The sequence below is a fragment of the Thermobia domestica genome, chromosome 5, assembly GCF_964235325.1.
Source record: "Thermobia domestica chromosome 5, izTheDome1.hap1.1, whole genome shotgun sequence".
In the NCBI taxonomy this organism is placed as follows: domain Eukaryota; kingdom Metazoa; phylum Arthropoda; class Insecta; order Zygentoma; family Lepismatidae; genus Thermobia; species Thermobia domestica.
Window position 1 is genome coordinate 169,302,130 of NC_137458.1, and position 15,035 is coordinate 169,317,164.

The window sequence follows — 15,035 nt, forward strand, 5'->3', positions numbered from 1 at the left end:
ATGATATGCACTATAAACTATCACTTTCTGAATATTCGATGATGAATTTCCTTGTTTATACTTCTATGAAGACCACAGTATTTCAAATATAATTAGAAATGTGTTTCCATGCAGTTCGTCCCACTGGTCATGCAGATAAAACGAGTTTCTTCCAAAACATCTTGGATATCAATAGACTTATTATCTACACTTTACCTGCATATGAAGCAGAAGAGACGGAAAATGTAAAACAAGCCACCAAGAACTCAAGCTCCCACTGATACATCACTTCAGCAGTTTTAAACACGTGTATCAGCAAGTTGATGTTACACGGCTTTTTATATTTTACGATATTGTTGTAATTATACAAGTAACGAAGTTCCTTTAACACACACTAAACACTGTATGGCTTCTGAATGTTTTCGTATTATTGTTTCTTCACATTAAATCTATTTAACACTGTTTCAGCGTAATATTGTGCGTAATATATTGTACAAAAACTCATATTGTTACGACCTCCTTGATCAGCTAGCCTCGCGCCAGGTGCGCTTTCGCAAGTTCTGACTAACGCAAGCTAGCCTCGCGCCGGGTGCTTTCGCACATTCTGGATAACGCAAATCGCAATATTTGCAACGGAATTTACAAGCTTCGGAAATTTCGGTGTAAAAGTTACTGGAATATTTATGCATTCTTCCGTACAGAGAACAATAATATATATAATAACTGAGGCGGAAAATCAGTCCGTCTCAGCCTCGCTCTAGGCCAAAAAAAGAAAATGAATGAACATTTTGAGTGAATTTATTTTTTTTAAACATTTACCACTAAAATCTAAACATAAGAAACACAACTAATCAAATCTCTATTTACATCGTGAAACTCAGTTTGTGAGGATAATGAGATAAAAGTTCCTGTCTCTTTTCTGCTGAGCAATCGAACAATTTCATGTTTTGGAAATTATGTGTTCCGATCGCTTCGCCAATAAGGTTGTGTAAAACAGCACTATTTCGCAAAATTTTCACTATGACGTATGGACCCACAAAGCAATTTAAATATTTCGACGTTTCCTTTCGGGAAGCTGATGACAAATAATGCGTCCGTACCATGACGAGATCGCCTACTTTAAGAACAATTTCACGTCCTGATTTCTTCACTTGCTGTTTCTTCTTATAGGGCAAGTTATCGTCCACTAAGAGGTGACGATCCTTCTCATTAATCTTCTCTAGACTTTGTGGCCAAGGGAAAGAACGTTTATAGGCCTCCGCGGCTGAGTAGGACATAAACAATTCTGCTGGCGTACAGTTAATACTCGTGCAGATAGAGTAATTTAACAAGTCTTGCGATGTTTTCAAGACTTTGCTCCAGTCGGTTTGCTTCTGACTACACTGTAGTCTTATTAAACGATTAAGTTCCTTGTGGGAACGTTCAGTCGTTCCGTTACTGTTTGGACTGTAGCTAGACGTCAACAAATGTTTGATAGCATGTTTCTGGCAGTACTCTTTCCAGGCTTTTGAAAGGAACTGAGGACCTCTATCCGTGATAATAGAACGAGGATAGGGTGTTAGATAAAAATATCTATTTTCAAGAAGAGCAAGAATCTCTTTCACATGGGCAGTTCTCATTGGATAGTACACCACAAATCTTGAATAAATATCTATTATAGACAGAATGTAATAATATCCGTGACTGCATGGCAATTTTCCCACTATGTCAATGCCTAGTTTATCATGAGGCGAGTCTGCCTCAATCACACAATCTTCCTTCGATATGACGCGATTAGCGTACTTCGTTTCGGCACAGCGAATACAGTCCCTAACGTACTTCTTGATGTCGGATTTCATATGTCGCCAGTAGAAGAGATTTCTACAGAAAGAGAAACACTTATGGACTCCAAAATGGCCTGTCGTGTGGATAGTATTAACTATTTTTGAAGTTAGCTCCTGTGGGATAACAAGCAGCCACTGCAATGTTTTCGGATTCTTCATATACAGAATGCCTTGGTGCAAAAGGAAACGTTCCGATTCAATAGCTTCTCCGAGAGAGGATTTGGTCCTTCGGCAGATCCTTGTTTTTCTTTAATTTCTTCTAAGTCGAAGAGAGATGCATCCTTCACTGAAAGAAAGTTTACAAATTTTTCCTCGGATATAGATGGTACTTCCGGTGGGTATCGACTCAACACGTCTGCTACGTGATTACTTTTTCCGGGAAGATGTTCGAAAATCAGATCAAATCTCTGGAGCTTTAATAGCATTCGGGTTGTCCTTGGATCCAAATTCTTCAAAGTAAAAGCATGAGTTACAGCTGCGTTATCACAGTGGATTACAGTAGTCCTGCCGAGTATATACTGTGAAAAGTGTTCACAGAGGAATAACACAGAAAGCAATTCCAGCTGGAAGATTGAAAGAGAGAGTTCGTGAGGTCGAACCCTACGACTCGCATATGCTATAACATTTGGATCTGTGTCCCCTGATGGCCACTGAGCAAGGTAGCCAGCCAAATTTTCTACACAGGCATCTGAATACAGATGGAATGTTAAAGAGAAATCAGGTTGCCCTAAGGCAGGAGGTTGGCTTACTAGTTCCCTAAGTCTCTTGAAATTTTCCAATAACTCTGATGTAAGTACAAATTTCTTGTCTTTCTTAAGAAGGTCATACAATGGTCCCGTGAGAGCTGCAAAATTTGGCACGAAACGGCGTCTCCATCCAACTAAACCTAAAAAGGCTCTCAGTGCTTTCTTATTTTTGGGAACTGGAAAGCACCGGATCGGTTCATTATGCTTGGGATCTGGTTTCACAGCACTTCCACTTATAACATGACCCAGGAAATTTATTTCAGGCCGGATAAAGTCACATTTCTTGAAATTGAGAGAGAAATTTGCACTGTGAAACGTTTCGAAGACACGCTCCAAATGCTGGAAATGATCTTCTAATGAAGAACTTGAGACGAGTACATCATCCAAGTAAATAGTTGCAAATGCTCTCGTAGTGTTGTCAAAAAAGTTGTACATACAATTTTGAAAAATAGCTGGTGCACTCTTGATTCCCATTGGGAGCGAACACATTACAAATTGCCTCCCCATGTACACAAAACTAGTGTATTGATATGAAGAAGGATCCAACCCTATTCCATAATATCCGGCTGAGCAGTCGAAGCTACTAAAGAAGTTTGCTTTACTTACTTTATTCAGTATATCATTGATGGGCTCAACCTGTACTTTGGGAGCTATTACCTTCTTATTAAGGGCACGCAAGTCTAGAACAGGCCGCACTCCTCCTGACGCCTTACGCACACAGTGAACAGGGTTACGGTATGGAGAGGGTTGTTCCTTGGCTATCCCCAATCTAATCCACGTCCGCAATTCACGTTCAAAATCCTCCTGCATGGCCTGTGGAACAGGATAATATGGTCCAACGATGGGAATCTCGTCAGTCAATTGAATCTTATGCAGAGGGGCACGCACTCTTCGGGGATATTCTGAGAATAAAGGTCTATACTTCAGAAGAAGCTGTTGCAGACGAATTCTTGACGAAGAATCCAAGTCCGTTCTTGTTTCTATGTAATTTCGTATATCCTCTTCAGAAATGTTAGGTTCAGCCTCTTCAATAGGAACATCCGTCAATAATGATGTAGTGGAGGCTGAGACTTTATTTATAGCTACCGGCTGACACGTGAAAGAGTGGTCAGGCATCGTTTCAATTCCCACAGGTATAATTTTGAAGTCTTCATGAATATTCACCTCCTTCTCCTTGGTATTGACAGCTACCAATAGCAGGTTGGGTTCATATGTCTGCAGGATAACTTCCGTACCAGATTGATCCTTCAATTTAACTTCTTTGGTGCGTCGATCAATTATTCCCTGAAATTTGTCCAAGAAAGGGCATCCAAGAATCAAATCCGTACGCAAGTACTTGATTATGAAGATTGGGACTTCAAATAGATGGCCTTGTAAATTTAAGTTAAAAGTTTGTACACCTTGTACAAGAAACTTTTCCTTTCCTGCAAATGCTCCAAGTGATAATCCTGTATAGGGCCGTAACTTGGCCGATGGGAAAGCAAGTTTAATACGCTTCCAAATTTCCCAGTCCATGAGATTAAGCTCGGCGCCACTGTCTATCGTGCAGTTCAAATCAATACCTCCTATAGTTCCTCTTACTACTGGAGATGAAGAAAAATAATATTCTGTACGAGACGAGGATTGGTCATCTTCCACCACAAAACTGACATTAAATTCAATAAAATGATCGAATTTCGGGTCTGAAATAACACTAGTTTCGATTTGGTGAAGAAAAGGTTTGATAGTTACATCTGAATTAGACTTTTGACTATTGGGGTTTGAACTCCCTCCGCAGCAATCTTCCCCCATGACTAAAGGTTGCTGCGAAATGGGTTTTCCGTACCTGACAAGCAATGGTCATGATCGGTACCATTTCGATTAAATGCTCGAGATTGATCTCTATCTGTATAAGAAACATTCTCACTATCTCCATTCCTATCGGTTCGCGCCATATTGTTTCCACCAGAAGGATTCTGGCTATCATTATTATGGAATCTCCTTCGATTTCCATGTCCTCGAAATCTTCGATTCCTACTATTGCCTCGTGAAGAACATCCATTCCTATTGTTCCTATTATTTGTGTGAGTTCGATTCTGCCAACTACAATTATTGTTGGAATATCCAAATTGGTTTGAATCAGTTTGGCTACTCACACTTACCTGTTTGCCTCTGTTTGAAACAATTTTGGCCTGCCTAGCAAACGGGCGTTTCTGAGAAAGTCTTGCCGAATCAACTTGGGATGACGCAGAGTGGCTGGATAGAGTAGCGATTCTACTCATAAATTCGTCGAAATCATGACAAGGATTGACAGTCAGCCACCTCACATCCTCTTCCGGAATACATCCAAGGATGAGGTTCATTAGTTCCGTATAGTTAGGAACTTCAGTCACATCGAAATACTTCTCGATCAAAGCCCACGAGAATTCAAGTAAAGACGAGAATTTCGTTTTATCATACTTGAGATTTTGTAATTGTCGTTTCTGAATATGTTCCATCTCTTGCGAACAATATTGTTTCTTAAAAAGTCGGATGAAGTCCTCGTAGCATCTTATTTCACCAGCAACCGTGTGAAACCAAATGTAAGCTGTGTTTACCAAACAATTTTTAGCTACCCTAATTTTCTCAGCATCCGAGACTGAGTATATTTCAATACATCGTTGAAAATCACGAAGGAATCTGCGAGCTACCCCTGGTTGATTATCTCCTGAAAATCTTGGGAAATCTTTGAGATCTTTTAATCTGAACACAGATGGAAAAGAAGACACTGGTTGCGATACAGTATTAATCCCATCAAGAGAATCTCCAACTAAAGGTTTGGAATTTTCACAAACTTTCGACCTGGAACAATCAAAAGAAACATGAGGATAATAATCTCCAACCATACACTGAACCGAGTTTTTGCTCTCCACTGCTGTCGGTATACTCCAAGACACCGTAGTAGTGGTCGTTGTTGGTATACTATAACTACAGTTAAACATCCTCCAGGGAGGAAAACCGCTAGGTTGGACGGAAGAAGTTATCCGATATGAAGGTACTGTTGATACTTGAGGTAAGTCATTAGTACCGTTCCTAGTAAATATCACTTTATCATTAATATTTTGTCCAGAACCAAAGGAATTACTAGCATTGGAGCTGTAGATAGGAACATCATTACAATTATGGCTCACAAAAGAATAAGAAGTACAATAGGAATTTAGGGAAGGTTCCCTATTTACTTCAAAAATCCGTATTGGACCCTTAAGAGCATGTCCATTCTCAACTGGTTCAGAACTCACAAAAGCTCGTTTCCGCGGAACTACTTTATCACTACATACACTCTCACAATCAGAGTGAACCGAAGATGATTTAAGATTATCAAGTTCATGCCTCAAGAGCGAGATATCCTTGACTACTTCACTATGATTAGCGTGGGTCTGCTGTTGTAGTACCGTAATACGGTTACTGATATAATTGGTTTGGACTTGCAACGAATTAAGGACATCGTTATTAGTATCCTGGCATTCATGAAGGGATGCGATCTCGTGATTCTGCTCCCTCAACGTTTCTGGCAAACTTCTCAATGTCTCGCTTCGAGTTCTCTCCTTTTCGTGAAGTTCTCTGAAACTTTCGTCAAGGGTTTTAATCCTGTCATCATGTTTCATAACAATGGCGGTTACCATATCTATACGTTCGTCCAGTCGCGACGCCTCCGCGTTGAACTCCTCCCTCACTTCCAGTTTAAAACTCTCAAGTTGCTTAGTGACATTCTGTACAGTTGCAGCAACTTCCTTGAAACCTGCTGTAACTTCAGCCTTCTGTTCCTTTTGAACAGCCCTTAATTTCGTCTGTTCGATTCCTATGCTTCTTTGATCCTCACTTATTTTCTTTTGGTCAATGCTTATTTGCTCAATACATTTATTCATTTTTAGCAATTGAGCGAACATCATCTCAATAGTTATGGTACCCTGTGCAGCCGCAACCGGCGAAGAAGTGACAACTGGATCTCGAAAAACTCCAGAATTGTTCGCATTTTCGTCGTTTTCCCGATCCTTCTCAAGTTCAGGGATTTTGTCACCATCATCAGAAATCTTTTGGGATTCGCATTCCTTACAATACCAAAGATAGGTCTCAGCACTGACCAAATCATACGTGCTACTTGATTCCTTCAAGCCTATACAACGAAAATGGTACCAGCGCAAACATTTCCCGCACATGACTGATTTAATTTTCTCGGAAAGTTCAAACACTTCCTCTGATACGCTATGATGGCAACAAGCATATGCACGCTCTCCCGTGTCAGAGCTATTACGACTATTTTCGGAACTATTTGACATTTTGCCTTTTTTTAAGTTTTTCTCTATGTAACAACACAGTTAAATATATGTAACACACAATAAAATATATATATCTAGATATAACACACAATGAACTTCAAAATCATAGAATATGGTTTTCCCACAGAAACACTCCAACAACTCCGAAAATTCTTCATTCCGCCTTTTGTCCTCTCAACCATTAATAATTAACGAATATTACCTTCAATAGCCTTATTTTCAGTTTGCAAGCCAGATGCAATTAATCCTGGCTGGGTCGCCACTTTGTAACTTACTCTCTCTTACGTTCTACAAGTTGTGTTTGACTTGGATAACCTTTTAAGGTTCTTGCATTCTGGTGCAACCAAATGAAATTATTAACTTATAATAAATAATATCATAAGAAATGTAATTAATCTTACCTTACTACATTATTCCTCGATAGTCTGTTGGCAGTCTATCTATTCTATCGGTATTTTTGGAAACATATATATATCAATTGGAATATGTTTATTGTTCACAAATCTTCGATAATACAAAGTTATGTTTTTGGAGAAACAGGAAAATAAAAACGAAGAAAAGGAAAAATGTCAATTTACACTATTAAAAAAAACCGGTCCATAAACATCAACTCAGTATTCAGACTTTGAGTTTCCTTTAATCTTCTTCCACGTAATTGTAACTGATAAGTCTGTTATATCCAAGGTGATGAATGACTAAATTTGACATCTGGGAAATGATATGCAGCTCTAGCCAACTTCAGAAAGACGACGCACTAACCCACTCTCAGGGACACAAGACAAGGACGACGTACATAATAGCACCGGCCAAGTATACTGCTTTACATCATTCAATTATCAAATTTGGACATATTAATGATTTTCCTTACACACCTTTGCTTTCTCTGATAAGAGCGTGAAACAATACACCTACAAATTTGCTCTAATTACACAATTAGCAGTAAGAGTGATAACATTTACTTCTTTGCTTTACTATTAATATATCAGCGCAGCCGTCGTGACTTACAATAAATAGTAATACTATCAAAAATTAGTTCCGAACCACTACAAACGGAATTACACTTTTAAAATACAAAACAAGTCAGTATTACTCTGACAGCGGGACGTGCGATTTATTCAGCAACCGTCACCCAAATATCTTCACTGGTGATACGTGCAATTTACTCAGCAACTGTCACTCACCTTTCATACATCTGAAATGTAACCTGTGTAGACGGAACTCCACTGTATTAACATCTATTTATGCCCATAGCCCTGACGGACTCCACTGTACTCTGATGGTGCACTTTAACAAATTATCAGGCGTGATAGAAATATTTCGTAACTACTTTTCAGATTGAAGTAGGTAGATTCGCCGAAACTGATGGTAAACGCTTACTTTCCAAGTTTTTGACTAGAGAGCATCGAGGAGATACACGTTCTTTTATCAGAAGCCAATTCTGATTAAACTACACTGAAATACGTAGAATGAACCTGACAAATTATCTGAGAGGAACTGCTCTTCGGTATCATCTCCAATAACATACCACACTTTTGTTTACGGAATAGTAGTGATGATAAACACAAAATCAAAAGAACATTATTAACATAAAAGCGTAAATATTTTGAAGCAAATTATATACTGTATTAAATACCAATAATAGCAAGAAGTACCAATAGACATATAGAAATTCTTACAATACACAACCAAGAAACATACGTAAATTTCTTCCAAATACTTTTTGTTGTTAAATTTTTAATGGTTGAGGACGGACGTTTAAGCTAATAGGAATGAAGATTATCGAAGTTGTGGGAGCTCACTGCGGGAAAACACGTTTGTAATTAAGCACTCATTGTAATATTTTGCCACGAGACTGCTAACATGTAAATAGATCCCTTGTTAAATTACAGTGATTCATGCAATAGATTACCTCAATACACCAATAAGAAGTCGTTGGATTAATATGAAAAAAAAAAATCAGCAGTACCCGGACCTTACAATTTTTAATCACAAGCCCCCTTAGAGCTGGCTTTTGGTTCAAGAATTTCCAGGTGATGATATGCACTATAAACTATCACTTTCTGAATATTCGATGATGAATTTCCTTGTTTATACTTCTATGAAGACCACAGTATTTCAAATATAATTAGAAATGTGTTTCCATGCAGTTCGTCCCACTGGTCATGCAGATAAAACGAGTTTCTTCCAAAACATCTTGGATATCAATAGACTTATTATCTACAATTTACCTGCATATGAAGCAGAAGAGACGGAAAATGTAAAACAAGCCACCAAGAACTCAAGCTCCCACTGATACATCACTTCAGCAGTTTTAAACACGTGTATCAGCAAGTTGATGTTACACGGCTTTTTATATTTTACGATATTGTTGTAATTATACAAGTAACGAAGTTCCTTTAACACACACTAAACACTGTATGGCTTCTGAATGTTTTCGTATTATTGTTTCTTCACATTAAATCTATTTAACACTGTTTCAGCGTAATATTGTGCGTAATATATTGTACAAAAACTCATATTGTTACGACCTCCTTGATCAGCTAGCCTCGCGCCAGGTGCGCTTTCGCAAGTTCTGACTAACGCAAGCTAGCCTCGCGCCGGGTGCTTTCGCACATTCTGGATAACGCAAATCGCAATATTTGCAACGGAATTTACAAGCTTCGGAAATTTCGGTGTAAAAGTTACTGGAATATTTATGCATTCTTCCGTACAGAGAACAATAATATATATAATAACTGAGGCGGAAAATCAGTCCGTCTCAAATGCAAACCTGCAAGACAGTGTAAAGTGTGTCTAGTTTGTGCACTGTACCTGCTTCACGAATTAAATCTTTATGGTCCATTATATCCATCGTTGTATAAAGCGTAAAAGTATGTTTTAACTCTATCGTGTACCCAAGTATCATGTGAAAGAATTTTCTCGATTATGAAAGTGATCAAAAATCGGTTGCGTTCATCGCTTGGACAAGATTTGTTGGAAGACTTTATTCTTTTATACATAGAAGGATCATATACGTTTGATTACGACAAAGTGATTGACGATCTTGTATCTAGCTCCAAAGAATTAGGTAGATATTTGAAATTGTGAGTGTAACTGGGGCATTAATATTAGGATACATTTCTGGCATTCATATTAATATTATACACCGTATTATATTAGGTTACAGTATGGAATTCAGTAGAAAATTTCAACTAATTTGATATTAGAACTGATTTATGAGGAAAGAAACTTACATTATTTCTGTCAGTGCTTTAATTATTTAGTGTTTCAAAGTTGACTTGAGATTAGTTTTTACTTATGTATATATTTTGGGTTTTCTAAAACATGACATTCATTTGTTTAAATAAATGGTTTAAATTCATTACATAAAAAACAATGGCACTATATAAATAACTGAAAGCACCAATTTCGGTATTGTGTGTGTTTACAATAAAAAATGATAATGCCAATTACACACTGTATGAGTTACTATTAAAATGTTCCTACATCAGATTTTTTGTAATTAATGTTTTGCTTTTGTATGAATATATGGGATACTATTCATGGGTTCGAAGGTGGAGTTTTATATGTAATACATATGAAGAATGCCAAGTACATTTTTTACATTTTTATATAGTGGGCCCTCATTTCAGTTTAGCAGGCTCGGCCCTATGGTTGTCAGTCCGCCCCTGGTTGTACCATTCTTCTGCCAAAGCAGCTGCAAGTTGTAGAGACGCCGGGTGGGTAGCGGGCTCGCACCTTGGTCTTCAAACCTGACCACAAGGGCTCAATGATATTGAGGTCTGGCGATTGTGGAAGCCAATGGCAGATGTGACACTTCATTTTTGTGCTCATCAAACCAACCCTGGACGATGTGAGCTGTATGAACAGCGTTATGTCATCTTGAAACATGACATTATCATCTGAGAACAACGTTTACACCATGGGATGCAGCTGGTCACTCAAAACAGTTACGTAGTCCTTGGCAGTGATATGTCCACGCTACGTCTTTTATACCAGATGTTTCCATATTTTTGTCCATCCCCCATACCTTTGTAGGCACAGAATTTCCAGTGGTGATCCATAGGGATGAGCACGAGCGAATTCGAGCGAATTTCCATTAAAACTCGGCCCGACTCGAAACAGACATCTTTGAGCTCGACTCGTGAACTCTGCTCGAAAAATTTCCTTCAACTCGACTCGAATTTGACTCGAGTTTCGAGTCGAATCGAGCCAAAACGACCCAAATCGAGCCAAGTGCTGTGTGTAGTTTCAAGTACTTTCTTCAAGTATTCTACGTAGACAATACAATCAATGATACTATATAATACTACAACTTATTATTATTATTATTATTATTATTATTATTATTATTATTATTATTATTATTATTATTATTATTATTATTATTATTATTATTATTATTGTAACAACACCGTGTGTAAACATGAAAGGTAGGCGGTTTGTATCTGAATACTACAAACTAGTTGACTGCTGACCTCTAGCCGTGAAGTCTAGGAGGCAAGGACATCGTTCACGAGGTTCTGGGCTGGAGTTCCGGAGAGACAAGTATCCGGGCTCGAGCCAAAAATTGTTAAAAGTTAGAGGGTGCCGGCCAAACATGTTAAAACTGCTCGGCCAGGGTTTAGGGTTGCCAACGACTCGAGCCACTCGGCACACAGCTCATACACCATCGAGCCGGACCAACAGCTCCCCAACCGAGCCGGCTCTAGCCGAAACGAACCGAGCTGATGTCTCATCCCAACCGAGCTGATGGCTCACCCCAACCGAGCCGGCTCGAGCCCAGGCTCACATAAGCCGAGTCGGTGCCTCATCTAAACCGAACAGGATAAAGCTGTTCGCTCAGTTGAACCGAGCTGAGCCGGTTGACATCACTACATGGGTTGAGCTTCTGCTTGGGCTCAAAACTTCGACTGGGCAGGTCTCAGCCTTGGTGTTAAGAACTACAGTAAATACTTACGTATATTGGTGCTCACGGCATTTGAAGCTGTCTTGTTATAAAAATCCATTGCCACCTTGTTAATCGAGACGAGACGAGATGCGAGCAGTGTCCCACCTCGTGAGCAATACTAAAAATAATCCACATTACTGCTTACATTTCTCATAGCTTTCGCTTTCCAGTCTAATCAGGCAATGATTTCAAAACGAGCTAAACAAGCGAGCCATTTATCAAACTCGACTCGACTCGAAGCTCGATCTAAAAACAGTGACTCGGCTCGGAACTCGACTCGAGAAAATTACCTTTGACTCGACTAGAATTCGCTTCGAGTTTCGAGTCGAGTCGAGTTTTAGCTCGACTCATGCCCATCCCTAGTGATCTAGCGTTATGAGGTATTTGGAAGCTGCCTGAATTAATATCTATTTAACTCAAGTGTATAAACCAAGAAGCTTTCAACAGACTCAAAAAGTACTCACTTTTACTTTTCTAAAATAATAAAAAAAAATATATATTTAAAAATTGTTGCGCGTCAAATTTTCGCTGACAACTTTCAGCATTATGAAGATTAAGGTAAGAAACAATATTTGGGTACAAGTATGGAAATTTAAATGTTTATTTTCGAAATACGAGTTTTTCGAATATAAACATTTAATATCTATACTCCTACTCAAATTAGGTACGGTTGTTTACTTTAATCCAGGGCGCAAACTTTCAAAGTCAGACACGCTCCCCAATCCAAAATTAGTGGTCGCCAATATCTCTTACATACAAATTATGAAAGGTCCCTGCTCCAAACGGCCTTTGGTTTGACAAGGAAAGAGATTACATCAGGGCATAAAATTTCAAAACCAGACAGATAGATTCAGGAAGGTGGGAAAGAAAGGGCGAATTACGACGTTGTGAAGACTTCACACTTTCCATGTCCATTGTGAATACTTCTCATTCCATGTTTTCTCTCACTCAGTGATAATTATTTTCGTGCGAAACAGAAACTGCGTAGCCCTGTGAGTTTAGGAAGAAACAAACCATTTCTACTGAACACTGGTCGCCAGATCTAAATTTCTTATCGCCAATGACGAGCGGAAATTTTGTGCCCTGCTTTAATCTTCATAGTCAGCAAAAACTGGACGTACGATATTTTTCAAACAATTTCTTTAAAATATATATATATATATATATATATATATATATGAGCAAAAGTGAGTACTTACGAGTTTATTGGTAAGATTGCTCTTCAAGCGGTCCATATTACAATGAACCAAGAAGCTTGCTTCAAGTTTCATGAATAGGAAAATTATAGATGTAGCTAACGTAAACAAAGTAATAAAATGATCTTTCTGATTTCCAACTTTAACAACTCACATTTGTTTATTCACAATGACGTGCAAGTTAATGTAAAATGAAAGAAAAACTCAAAAAGTAGTTATATATATATATATATATATATATATATATATATATATATATATATATATATATATATATATATATATATATATATATATTATAATACACACATGTTATGTTCCACGTCAAAGAGGCTCATCAAAACATAGCCGTAAGTTTTCTTGGCTGCAAGAATTTTTCTAAAAAAAAATTCTTTCGTTTCTTTTCGTTTTTCTTTTTTTGAGGGAGGCGCGGTGGCTCAGTGGTAGACCGTTCACCTCTGGTGCATGGGGTCCCGGATTAAATTCAAGCTCCCGCCAAGAGAACTTTGTGGTGAACAAACACCGTGTGCGTGAGTTTCCTCGGGATTCTCCCTTTTCCTCCTACTTTCTTCATTCTACCATTTCATTCATTACTCATCATCACCGTCTCGTTTAGCCTAGCCGGCATAAGCGTGGGACGTAAAACTGAAAGATTTCATTTTATTTATTTTTTTCATTTGTGAACTGGTGTATTCCCACCTCGTGGACTGTTTTTTGTTTCACAATTAATGTGCTTAACTCAAATCTTGTTAATAAACCCCAAGAAATTCCAGGGCAGCTACCACCCGATGACTTTTGTAATTATGTATCAAAATATCTTGCACAAAACTTATGGTGGCTTAAGTTTTGAGTCAACTTCGTGCAGTAAGTTCTGTGAAATTTGCGGAAACGAGAGCACTGTTATCGTAAAATGGTGATTTTCACGAATTTCATCATTGATTTTTGGGACCAGTTCATCTATCACAATGCTCGGTCGCCCCTTCGGTCTTCATTACGAACGTTTGTGTGATCATCTTGAAATATGAAGAACCAATACATCACTCCACTTTCACTTACCACATCTTTATCGTAAACTTCATATAGTTGTTGAATCAGTTTAGTGTTTGTCGCGAACCACAAATCGTACGACCGACCTCACTTCAAAACTACCGTGATTTTCAATCGAAGCACTCACGTTAATAACAGAATCAACACGAACTTACACGTTCCGAGCTGGATGCGCATTGAAAGGGTGGAAGTCCCTAATCAAAATGGCGGCGCTTGCCCCGCACGTACCCAGCCGAAACGTGAGTTACTTTCTGCGTAGCCCTCGTATATACAGGAACTCTTGCGCTGGAGGTCAATTTACTCCTTTTTACTCATCTTTTATTCTTAGCTGGTATCACCTCCGCAAAAGGGAAGTTTAATATGAATCGGTTAAATTTTGGGAAAATTATCCCTGAATATGCAGTTATGAAAGCAGATGTCGTGTCGAATGGTAGATGTCCATTTTTGTTTTCTTCAGGTCAACATAGAATGTGTAATTTTGTTTTAGTCTTTGGGGACACCGAGATTATAAAAGACTTTACCTTCTATTTGTATATACTCGGAACTTCCCAGAACTTGGATTTGAATGCAATAGGCAATTGCACAGATTATTTCGCAGCTTTTCTCCACTATGCTCTTACCCTCTCGTAGACAGCTGCATACCAGAAAAAAATCAAAGGTGATCGGCAAATAAATATCGAGGAAAGAATTGTTGCTATGATCAGATATAACATAAGTTGCTTGCACTGAGGAAAAAAAATGTATGTGGCGTACGTAAAATCGTATGTTACATTTCTAAATCCTGTAGTTTTTGGACAACGTACAGCGAACATATAACTGAAAACGCATGTTTTATAGGTAATACTTTCCGTATAAGCGTTCCATCTGTACGTACTTTCCGTATGAAACAATATAGGCGGTCAGGATCTCACATACAAATGGACGTATATAACATATAACTGACGAAGGTAACATACATGTATGTAATACAAGGAAGACTGTTAGATATCAGACATCCT

At 38.3% G+C, this 15,035-nt stretch overlaps 1 protein-coding gene across 3 annotated transcripts in view; it reads left to right on the top strand.

The window, feature by feature from the left end:
- LOC145686262 (tyrosine-protein kinase transmembrane receptor Ror-like) overlaps positions 1 to 15,035 on the top strand; it is a 623,893-nt gene that overhangs the window by 513,379 nt on the left and 95,479 nt on the right. The window lies entirely within an intron of this gene.